The 12,821-nt window shown below is 40.3% G+C and overlaps 1 protein-coding gene and 1 pseudogene across 3 annotated transcripts in view; both read left to right on the top strand.

Moving 5' to 3' along the window:
- The window catches only part of GPC6 (glypican 6), a 784,275-nt gene that overhangs the window by 142,142 nt on the left and 629,312 nt on the right, over positions 1–12,821 (top strand). The gene's annotated exons all lie outside the window — the stretch shown is intronic.
- Positions 3,128–3,573, top strand: LOC310705759 (large ribosomal subunit protein eL27-like; annotated as a pseudogene). Its single transcript has one exon. The product of its transcript is annotated as a large ribosomal subunit protein eL27-like (transcript).

Raw genomic sequence — 12,821 nt, 5'->3', positions numbered from 1 at the left:
TCCCATCCCCCCCCCCCTGCATGTTAATTTTTTTTTATAAGATATTTATTAAGATTTTTTCATACATTACAATAAAAATAGAAAAAGAAAAAGAAAAATGCAAAATAAAAACAGTTAAAAACACATTAATTTTCCGTTTCTTATTTTCCTTAAGCTTATTTCCCCGGACCTCCTCATACCTCCCTTTTTTGTATTCCACTTAAATTTATTAGTTCAGCAAATCCTTACCATTAAGCTTTTACCCATTTATAAACCTTTGTTTCATATTCTCTTAAAGCATTACAGCTAGAAACCACTTAATTTCTATCCAACATCATTCTAACATTCATTAATTTTACAATATTTCTGTAAGTAATCTTTAAATTTCTTCCAATCTTCTTCCACCGACTCTTCTTCCTGGTCCCGGATTCTGCCAGTCATTTCTGCCAATTCCATATAGTCTATCACCTTCATCTGCCATTCTTCCAAAGTGGGTAGATCTTGTGTCTTCCAATACTTTGCAATGAGAATTCTTGCATCTGTTGTAGCATACATGAAAAAAGTTCTATCCTTCTTTGGCACCAATTGGCCGACTATGCCCAGGAGAAAGGCCTCTGGTTTCTTCAAGAAGGTATACTTAATTACCTTTTTCAATTCATTATATATCATTTCCCAGAAAGCCTTAATCCTTGGGCACGTCCACCAAAGGTGAAAGTATGTACCTTCAGTTTCTTTACATTTCCAACATTTATTATCGGGCAGATGATAGATTTTTGCAAGCTGGACTGGGGTCATGTACCACCTGTATATCATTTTCATAATATTCTCTCTTAGGGCATTACATGCCGTAAATTTCATACCTGTGGTCCACAACTGTTCCCAGTCAGCAAACATAATATTATGTCCAACGTCTTGTGCCCATTTAATCATAGCAGATTTGACCGTTTCATCCTGAGTATTTCATTTCAACAGCAAGTTATACATTCTTGACAAGTTCTTAGTTTTGGGTCCCCCCCCCCTGCATGTTTAGTGGGGAAACTTTAGCTACTTGGAGATTTTGCTTGATTTTCTTCTGACTTTTTCACCTTTTGAGGCTTTGCGTGACTTGAGCTCCTAGAGTTTCTTTCTCCTCTCTATGGCCCACCTTTCCTCTATCTCCTGTAGATCAATTTAGCCAATTATCTCAGTTGGATAAGCTCAGTTGGTTAGAGCATGGTGCCAATCATGCCAAGGTCACAGGCTTGATCCCCATATGGGACAGCTGCATATTCCTTCTTTACAGGGGTCTGGCCTTGATGATCCACAGAAGAAGAAGAAGAAGAAGAAGAAGAAGAAGAAGAAGAGTAGCAGCAGCAGCAGCAGCAGCAGCAGCAGCAGCAGTTTGGATTTGATATTCCGCTTTATCACTACCCGAAGGAGTCTCAAAGCGGCTAACATTCTCCTTTCCCTTCCTCCCCCACAACAAACACTCTGTGAGGTGAGTGGGGCTGAGAGACTTCAGAGAAGTGTGACTAGCCCAAGGTCACCCAGCAGCTGCATGTGGAGGAGCGGAGACGCGAACCCGGTTCACCGGGTTACGAGACTACCGCTCTTAACCATTACACCACACTGGCTCCCTTCCAGCTCTACAATGATTCTAAGATCCTGTTCTCTCCTCTATTTTGCCTCAGTTTGAATAAGTATGGACAAATCTGTCAATTTCAATTTAACTTGGTTTCTTATTGTTCTCAAACTCAAGTTCAGCTGACCTCCTCAGCTTGCAGATTTTGAAAATAACAAGTCCTTGTGAAAATCTGTAGCATGGGGACTGGAAGAACCTTGGAGACCATGTTGAACTATGCTGACATGTCACATTGGTAAGCGCACCACAAATTTTTGCCATCAGAGGACGAACACCATTAGTCCCTCCAGCATGCTGCTCACATCCTGTCTGTGGCACATCAACATTGCTCCAGGCCACATCTTTCTCTTTGCTCCTCCTTTCCTATCAATCATGAGCACATTGGCACAAAGGCAAGCGAGATCCAAACTAGATGTGACATTAATTTTGCGAATCCTATTAACATGCATGTTTTTTGTGGTGTTGTTTTTTTAAAATGCAAATGGCAGCTCAAGGCTTTGTTGTTGTTAAAATATTACCCTTCCTTGGCCCAATCCTGATGCTGCTCACCTCTAGTGGCTATTTACATAGTAATAATAAAAAACAAAGAACCACACACATTAATTTGATTTATGCAACAGACTTTGTGTCTACTTTTGCCCAAAGGCAGAAAGGTCTAAGGTGGTTGCATTGTGGCAAGAAAGTACTGTATCGAGGGTCTTCAAAATATACCTCAAAGTGCTACTGCTTACTGAACACGAAAGAAAAGCAAGTGAAACTGGTACTTACTGTCTGTTTTTTCATGTCTATAATTCTATCTAATATTTCATGGGCCTTCAAAGGCTTGACTTCAATGGTCCCAAAGTAACAGTAGCATCCTTTGGTCAAAGTCTGTTGATACCCTGGAGCCACAGGGGCTCTTGAACTGTAAGGACTGTGTCATGTTCTATTTTCTTCCTCAAGCACGTTGGCTAAAATGGTACTCAAATGAACTGTTTCATTCATGTCAAGCTCAAGACTGATTTAAGCAGGAAGGAGCTCTATCTCTTTTCATTGCCTTGAGTTCTCAAAGGCTTGAAGAGCACTAAGAGAGGACAGCATAGACAGTACATCTCATAAGATAGGTCGTGGGCAATGAAGCTAGTTTTTTTTAAAAAAAAATTGGTTTGATTTTAGACTATGGCTGGAATCCTAATCCACTTACCTGAAAGTAAACCCCATTAGACCCAGTAGGGCGTATTTCTCAATAGACATGGTTACAATCAGGGCTTTTTTATCCAGAACTCAGCAGAATTCAATTCCAGCACCTCCCAGGGAGACGCCATTGCCATTATAAGAAAACAAGCGAGGTGTTCATGGTGAGTTCCGGCACCTCTTTTTCTAGAATAATAGCACTGCTTTAAAAATGCTGTGTAAATTGCAGGTAGGCTGCAATCCCAGAGGCGTTTACTTTGGAGTAAGTCTCATCGAGCTCAGTGGGATTTATTTTTGAGTGGACATGTACAAGATTCCGAGCGAGCTCACTTTCCTCTTCTGGTGTGGGTGCCATCGCCGCTGCAACTCCAAGATGGGCAAGTTTGTGAAACCAGGGAAAGTTGTCCTCGTCCTCGCTGGGCATTGCTCTGGACATAAAATTGTTATTGTTAAGAATATTGATGATGGCACCTCTGACTGCCCCTACAGCCATGCTCTGGTGGCTGGGTTTGATTGCTACCCATGCAAAGTGATGGCCAGCATGAGCAAAAAGAAGATTGCCAAACATTCCAAGTCCTTTGTGAAGGTCTCCAATTACAACGGCATGCTGCCTACCAGGTATTCTGTTGATATTCCCCTTGACAAGACTGTTGTCAACAAGGGTGTCTTTAGACCTAAAGCTCGGCGAGAGGCCAAAGTGAATTTGAGGAGAGATACAAGACAGGCAAGAACAATTGGTTTTTCCAGAAGCTCTGATTCTGAGTGGCATGCATTTGCACCTATAAATATTATTGTAAAGCGCCCTCCCCCCCAAAAAAAGATTGCACTGTTCCCATTGAAATCATGACTAGCTTGTTTTCAATTTGACTCATATTCAACTAACTGACATGATACAGCCATGGAGCACATTGGATGCATTTATTATATTCCTTTGGTTTGTCAACTGTCAGAAAATTCTCTAGAGGGTTCAGTAATCCCTCACATTGATAACTCTTTGGCAGGGCAGGACGGGGGAACAATAACTGGTCATCCACCTTCGCAGGATACATTGCCTGGTTACTTCAGTCTCTTTGTATCTCTGCACGTAGTCATTTGTATGCAACTTGCTCTCAGCTGTGGCCTATTTGTTTCGTGGACTCCTAGTGTATCCTGTGGTTCTGTCGGGTGGCTGCCAGCATCTCCCATGGTCCAGGAACATACAAAGAAAAGGAAATGTTTCTTACCGTCTGCTTTTTATTCAGTATTTACAGAGGGAGGCTATAGTATCCAGCCTCTTGGATAATGGGTGTTGTTCCAAGTGAATCTCCACCCCCATATCTCCCATTTCCTCATTCGTCATATCTATGGGTGCTGCTATGTGCCCTCTGCTTTGGAGGTCTTTGCTTTCCTACTTTCAAGGCTCACCGGGTTCTGGGAGAGGTGGGGTCTGGAATGCTTTCTAAAGACACTGTGTCCGTCAGCTGTTGCCTCCTTGGTGCTTCCTCTCCCTCCTCCTTCTCTCCCATTATTTCCCAACTTTCCCAGCTCATCTGCCTCTGAGCTGTGACCTCCCTCAAACCCCTGTTGTAATTATGAACGGTCTCCTTCTTCTCTGGAAGGGTCAGGCTGGGAAGGCGGTCTCCACCATTCCTCCTCTGCCTAGTCCCTGACAGGTGTCTCATTTGATCTGGGCCATGCTACCATAGCTGCACCAATGTTTCCTTTATTGTGAAATATTGCATAAACGACTGTATATTCATATTCATTATAGTTGCAATAGCCCACAGCTCCATGTTCATATGGGTCCAAATGTACACAGAAAGTGGAACATGACCAGAACCTGTCCTCTCATTGCAGCACTGAGTGGCTCTCTCCTCACATACTACCTGTACACTGTTGCTGAAATTACTGAAAGTGAGAAAATGTTGGTAACATACTAACTGTAGAATCAGAGGCATCAAAATATCAGTTTCTGGGTGACAGCAGGAGGAGATTTGCCCTTATCCACTCCTGCTGTAGGCACCTATTTAGTCACTGTGGCTTTTTGTATGTTCTTATAAACGTAATGAATTCTGCAAGAGACCTAAGGGAAAGTTTTTCAGGCACAGCAAATTACAGCCATAGCTAAAAACATGAAGCTCATTCATAAATTTAGTGCTCATTAATAAAGCTGGTATTACTGTGTTGTCAATTTAAAAAGAAATACAGCAAGTTGACCAATTTCTAGTGGCAACCATATTTTTTAGTAAACAAATTCCTATTTTCTGTATTGTGACTTAACTGTTGTATGTTTGCAGATTTGTTGCATTCATCTAAATGACTGGGAATTGCTTGCAAATAGTGCCAACCCCTATATATCCATTAATTTATTCATTGCTACTGGTGATTGCATTATGTTAGACAAAACAGAGTCGTTTAGCACTCTGGAGAGTTAAACCATGCCTAAATTAAATGGTTTTCTACATTTTCCCCCATTCCAGAAACAGGATGAAATTAATGTCTTATGGTTGTCTAGGTGTTGACTTTTTTCCCTACGATGAAAACAAGTAAGAGTCTTCTACTGCCCTTTAGGTAGCTGAAACGGGAGGTGTTAATTGCTTGCCCAGTGAAGAAAATCCTGAGATTTTAACTCTGCCTTAAATCTTAATTGTGACCTTTATTCTCCAGACCAACATCTTTTATTTCAGAGAAGCAGACAAAAATAAGTGTGGGATTCCTTTGTCTCTGTTATTGCACTCAGCTTCTATTCTTTGTCATTTCTTTCTCAACATCTATTTTTGCCACACACCCTTTCATGATGCTGCATTTTCATTGATCTTGGTCTGCTCTAAATAGCAGACATAAAGTGCAGCGTCATTCAGCATAAGCAGACCTGAGTAGAAAACGCATTCATGCCCTTTTTTCACACCTTCCATTGACTGCCTAACACTAACACTAATCCAGAGATGTCTGGAGGTGGTTCAGTATTTGCTAGTGTGAGTCTTGTTTTAAACCAGTGGGTATTGCCCCCTTGATATTGAGGGACGATTTCCAATCATCGTGGGAAAGGGAGGTCACTAACGAGGTTCAATCCTGCGGATTGTCTCACCTTTACTTTGAGTCTATGACGTACAATCAAGCTAGAGCTGTGATCTCCCGGAGGCTGAGTGACATTGCCAGACAAGAGGACATAGCCCAGGTAAAACCAGGGATGTTCCTAGGGGACCAGATTTATCAGACCATACCAGCCCCCTACCTTGCAGAAATTCACTATGTGGAATACCGTAGACTTCTTACAGCGGCTAGATTAAATGTCCTTGACTCTGCGATATTGTGGGGAAGGTACAGGGGAGTACCATACGCCCAGAGAACCTGTCATTGTGCCATGGGTGTGGTTGAGTCCACCAAACACATCCTCTTGACTTGCCCTTCTTACGCAGAGCTTAGACAAAACTTTATAGACCCACTCCTATGTCAATCTAGCTTCCTATCCGGAGAAAACCAGGTTTTACACTTGCTGAATAACGTCACTAGAGCTATACCTTCCTTGGTGGCCAAATTTCTTTTTTTAGCTTTTAAGCGTCGCAAGACTATAATTGACTGTATTGATATGGGGCTATCTGTTTAGCCCATTTTAGTGTTGGCTAAGTTCTAAAATCTTCCTGGAGCTTTTAACTGTGTACTGACAAATGTACATTTTTCTGACTGACGGTCGAATAAAAGGTTGATGATGAAGGCCAGTGTGAGTCTTTCCTTGGTGGACAACAGAAAATGTTAGCTGATACCTTGATCAAGATAGCAAACTTTTTATAAATGAATGGAAATGGTTTGTTGAATATTTACAAATAGCTTGTACACAGCTAAGAACATTGGCAGGATTATTGTAATAACCTGCAGTTTTATTAGAGTATATATTTAAAGTAGGTGAATAAATGAGCAAATTAAGTTAATTTGCATATGCAGAAGAGATTAAAAATAAATTTAAGAAACCACAGAAAGAGGAGGAAGGAATGATTATAAAATTATTGAAATGTATAAAACTGAAAATCATAAATAAAATAACAGATAAATCCAAAAAAGAAAAGAGAAAATGTTAGTTTTTGGTCATTTATCAGTCTGGGACAGTAGCAAAAATTCTGGCAAGTGAATACACATCGGCTCTTCAAGCTGTAAATTGTGGTAAATACCTTACAATTAAGATGTGAAGTTTACACATTTTTGTAGACCAATAACAAGGGAAGGATACTTTTGGGAAATTAGGCTCAGTGTCTGTTCATCATTGATAATGTGGTGTTCCTTACGTATCCAGGATGTGGCTTAATTTGCATTGATTTTCAGATTGGACATTGTGTGTGTGTGTGTGTGGTCAATTTCATGTTTCCTAGTTATACACTATTATGCACTAAGTTTCTGTTATGTGCTGTATATAGGATATATTCTGATATTTGCAACCTAGCTTGATTATTTGTCTGGAATCAACCTTCTTTTACTTATGAGACTGTAGCTGAAAGTAATGTTCTAAGCGACAAAGCCTGAAGAACACACAACAGATATAGGGTGTTACAGTCACAGGGGAGGCACTTTATAGAGTATATCAAAGTGTCATTTGAATATTTCATTTGTATTTTTTAGGGCAAGTCAACATTCAGCTTGTACCATATGGTTTAGCACAAAAACCTTCCCTTTTTTTTGAAATCAGCTATTTTCTGACTTGCCTCCCTTTGCTGTACCCTCTGTAAAATCAAATTAGCTGCTGGATAAATAGCTCCATCTGATTCATTCAAGTTCCAGAATCACTAAAGCCTAAGAATCTTAAGGATCACCTGTTCAAATGGCCTCTCGTTATTAGGCTACAAACTATGCTAAGAAAGAGCATAGCTGCAGTCAGGGCTTTTTTTTCAACTGAAACTCAGTTCCGGCACCTCTCAGGTGGGTGCATTGCCATTACAAGAGAACGAGTGAGGTGTTTATGGTGGATTCTGACACCTCTTTTTCTAGAAAAATAGCACTGGCTGCAGTGCACATTTCCAAATACACTGCTGATGATTCCTATTCTCTGAATGCTGCTTCGTTGTTTTCCTCCCATCAAATGAGCCAGCGATGTTCAAATTTTCTAGCTTAACGCAAGAAGGGCTTTCACTCTTGCTAGAAGTTTGGCCTTGCCCTCACCAGTTCTGGAAGGCTCCTATATAAGAGTCCTGTATGCACAGAGACTTTGCGCCGGCCCATTAGGGGAAATAGGAAGCCCCAAACATATATTTTTTAGATGTCCTTTTTATGTTGAGATTCGTAGAGACACCATTGATCCTTTGCTGAAGAGGCTCGCTGGTCTTTCAGACAAGTCTAAACTAAATTCTCTCCTCTTAGGCAAAGATCACAAGAGAACCTGGCTGGTAGCCAGATTCTGTGCCCAGATTTGTAGGCACAGATCATCCTCTGGAATAAAATAGCTTACTAGGGAAATGCTGAAATCGCCCTTTGAGGGTGCCTCAGGGTCAATTTTTATGGTAGCCCAAATCTCAGTTGTATGGGTATATGTATATAGTTCAATTTTAACTCATGAGCTATTGCTGTAATCTGCTCTGATTGTATATTTTATCTTTACGAATGCTATTTTTATTGTGTTATGCAAGCTGGTCTTTGACCATAATAAATTATCTATCTAGCTTAAGAGAATCCCTGCATATCTGCCATGGAACCCTACAGACATCTGTTAATAAGTAGATGCCCTTTATTACTGGCAGTGAATAGAACTGTAGAGTTGAAAGGGAATCCTTTGCCCAACGTGGGGCTCCAACCCACAACCCTGAGATTGAGTCTTGTGCTTTACCGACTGAGCTATATAAGTTTCTTGATTGAACCATTTGGAAAAATTGAGATACATTAAATGACTAGAAACTCTCTTGAAAACATACACTAAAGAAATTAATTATTCCAGTGTGTATATATCTCACAAGGCAACCCAGTGGTTTTAGTCTCTTTGTCTCTCTTCATTTTATTGCAAGGCACGAAACTCAAAATAGTTTCAGTAAGTAGTTTTTCTCACTCACGCAGAGCAAAATGGAGCGGTGGAAGATCTGACTGCTGCAGTGAGGAAGAGACGACAAAACAATGACTTTTATAATTGAAAACTTTGAGGACTGTGAGTTCAGAACAGCCAGCAAAGCTTTGCCTGTTGTATTTGATCCCACTTTATTGACATGCTTTGGTATCTGTTTAGTATATAGAGACCATTACACAACTGATTGGATACGCTGGGCTGTCAAATAATTTGATTTCACTGGAGCATGGTGTCTACAAATATCGGTTGGGGACAGGTTTATGGGCCCTCCCACGTCTTGGAGGCAGCAGTTGATGGTTTGTGCAAGTTGGCTTCAGTCTTGGAATTGCATTTCTGGTTGTGCTATGCCTTAACAGAAAGAAAGAGGTTTCCATTTTTCTGCCATAAAATGAAAGCAATAATCAATGTACTATACTATAAAATAAATAAGACAGTATTGTAGATATCAATTAAAATTATTATTTTTCTCTTACCTGCACTGATGATAGTCATTGTTTGGATGGGGGGCTTTTATCCATTTCCGCAGTCGCACAATCAATCAATCTGTAGCTGAACTGGGTTCCATGCAGTCACAAAAACAAATGAACTGAAAAAGCCTCAAAAACAAAAATGCAAAATAAATAGCAAAAATAAAAGTGCCAAACTTAATCCATTCCAGAAGTCCGTTTGACTTCTGAAATGTTCGAAAACCAAGGCTCAGTTTCTGATGGGTGCAGGCGTCCCAGAAACAATGGCCAACAGCCGCATCAGTCGTTTGGCTTCTGAATAACGTTCAAAAACCAGAACACTTACTTCTGGGTTTTTGATGTTTGAGAACCAAGGAGTTTGAGAACCAAGGTACCACTGTATTAGCAAATAATAATTAAACAGAAATTTACCCTTAATAAATAATATCTAAACTATAATCAAGGAAAATAACAGCAAGTCACAGTGCATAAAATAACACAATACAAATTGAGAAGCAAAGACATATAACTTAGAAAATTATTTTAAAATTATTATTTTTTTAAAATAAATGATGCATTTCCCTGGTTTTCAGTTGAAGTAATTGGGTGGCTACCAAGCACATCAGACTGGTGCACACACTGATTTTCTCCAATTTATCTTAGAAAATAAACACTTGTGGTGCTATGACCTAGAAGACCAGGGTCTCAATCCTCACTCAGCCATTAATCTCATTGGGGGGACCTTGGGGTTAGTCACTGCCTCTCATCCTAACCTACCTTTACGGTGAAAATAAAAAAAATTCCTTCCAGTAGCACCTTAAAGACCAACTAAGTTAGTTCTTGGTATGAGCTTTCGTGTGCATGCACACTTCTTCAGATACACTGAAACAGAAGTTGCCAGATCCTTCTATATAGTGAGAAGGTGGGGAGGGGTATTACTCAGAAGGGTGGTGGGAATGGGAGATTGGCAGATAGCTGAGATGAGCCTGTTGACGACTCTTAACGACTGTAATAGGTCTTACAGGAAAAGGCAAGGGGTGAGAAGGTGAAAAATGGCTTAGTCATGTATAATGGGATATGAATCCAATGTCTTTGTTCAGACCAGGTCTCTCCATGGTTTTAAGTTTGGTAATGAGTTGGCAATTCAGCAGCTTCTCTTTCCAGTCTATTTCTGAAATTCCTTTGTAGTAAAACAGCTACTTTACGGTGGTACACCTTGAGCTCATTGGAGAAAAAAATGCTACATAAATATACTGAACAGATAAATAAATAACAGTGGGGAGGCTAACCTTTTTGGAGCCAAGGGCCACCGTGACACATGGCCAACACTTCTGAGGGTGCATTTCAAGATCGACAGGGCCAAAGTGGTGTAACAGTTCTAAGGTGATTTTGCAGTTGTGAATTAGGTCCCACGGTTTGAATCTAGATCATGCAGTGTGGCCAAAAGGAGACATAATTTCTGTTCCTAAAGAGCTGTTATGAAACATGTCATTGGGTGGGTGGGAGAGAGAGAGAGAGAGAGAGAGAGAGAGAACACAAAGCACAAGAAAATCATAAATGAAATATAATCTCTAAAAACATCAGGCACCTACACACACCAGACACTTGCAAGTGTCCCGATTTCACAGGGAAAGTCCATTCTGGTTTCTGATTTGATCCCAGACTGTTCCTCTTGCCCTTTTTAGAAGGATGTCCCTCTTTTCATCAGAGAAAGGTAGGAGAGGATGGAATAGGATGTGTCCTTCTTTTCATTGGATAAATGTTGGAGGGGATTTATGCATGCATGTCCACACACCCAGTATGGTCCCGAGTCCTGAGGGTATATGATAAAGCTGTCTTGTTGAAGCTTAGCTGGTTCAGCAGTGGTCAATCTGCGGAGAGAAAACTGTACACAGGGAGAAGCATACAAACAGGTTTTTAAATTTCTCCTGAATGTTAAGAATAAAAGAGACAGATGTTTCTCACCAGGGAGGGCATTCCACAAAGGGGAACCAGCCACCCAGAACACCTGTTACAGGGTTATATAAAGGAAACAACAACAACAACAACAACAACAACATTTTATTAATTTATGAATTGCCTTTCACATAAGTCTTGGGTCACTTTACAATCATGAAATAAAAACAACCGAAGATAGGCATGAAAGCAAATGAACACCCAAAGGCAAAGACCATATATTTTCTAGCTGGAAAAGCTTGTTGAAACAAAAAATGCCTTCTGTTGTTTCCGGAAAGTACAAATAGTGGGTGTTCGTCATATAATAATCATTTCAGACAATTATAAGCCTCAGGCAAAAGATTTAAGGGGCCTGGATTAAAATGGCAGATAGATTGTGTGTGATGTTAGCAATTTACTGTTTCTTAGCTTCTGTCTCTCATCTGTAAAACTGGCTTAATCATAATCTCCTTCACAGGGCTGATTTGAAGGTGAGGGAGGGACTGTAAATCTCTTAACGTACCAAGGCATAAAGCTTGCACCTTGTTATGCATTTGCAAGTCCCACTGAAACCAATGGACCGTAATGTATTGGATTGAAACCATAGCATTCTATAGACACAGTAAAAAGAAGATGGGTGGGCGAGATGCAATTATCCTTTTAAAATATAGGCAAAGCATAGGCGGCAGTAAAATCCACTTAATTTTATGACCAGGGGTGTTTAAGATTTAGTAAGAAGGTTACCTTTCTTTAAACTGGTCATTAGACAAATTTCCAAAGGTAAGCTGGCTCTGAGCATATTAGGCGCTCCCTGAGACCATTGAGTATTTTAGTGTAACAGATCCGAGCAAATGCTGTTTACCTTGCTTAAGATGGGCTCTTGCAGAATCCTAACTGGAGGCTCTTTCAGTGATGTCCTTTAGAAAGAAATCAGTGTGTCATCTGCCAGCTGTTTCTCTGTAAAATGCATTAAGAGTACACAGCTAATTAGGACTGACCTTTTCCAATATTCATCACACCATCGCTTTACCGTGCTGAAACTTTGCTTTCAAGAAGATGCCGAGGATCTTTGCATAAAGGGACCATGACTAGTTTTACATTTTTTCTTTTGTTATGGTAGCTTCAAGAATCTTCCCCAGGTACAGATAAGGTGATTATTTTATGTTGTTGTTCTCATTTCTATTACATGGAATGAAGCAGCAAGGTAATGAATGGAACAGCAGAAAGAAGCTTTGTTCGATTGTTTCAACATCCGGCTTCACTCAGCCTAATTCTTGCATAATTTTTTTTTTAAAAAAAATCAATTAAATGAGGATGAAGTGGCCTTCCAGATGTTGATGGATTCTGACTCATACCATCTCCACGTCAGCATGGTCCAATACATTGGGGTGATGGGAATTGCGAGTCCAGAAAAATCTAGAATTAAAATAAAAGAGGTTGCTTTATCAACTTGTAACAAAGGACCAGTTTGGGAGTCACGGAAGCAGAGGGATATGGTAGATTTCTTTGTGGTATAGCACAAAGGGACAGCTTATGCGAACAGATAAAGGACCTTCTCAGTGCTATTTTTCTAGAAAACGAGGTGGCAGAACTCATAATGAACACATCCCCTTGTTCTTGTATAACGGCAACGGTGTCCACCTGAGAG

The sequence above is a fragment of the Podarcis liolepis genome (genome assembly GCF_965112155.1).
Source record: "Podarcis liolepis genome assembly, chromosome: 4".
Taxonomy (NCBI): Eukaryota; Metazoa; Chordata; class Lepidosauria; order Squamata; family Lacertidae; genus Podarcis; species Podarcis liolepis.
This window is presented reverse-complemented; position numbering and strand designations above follow the sequence as displayed.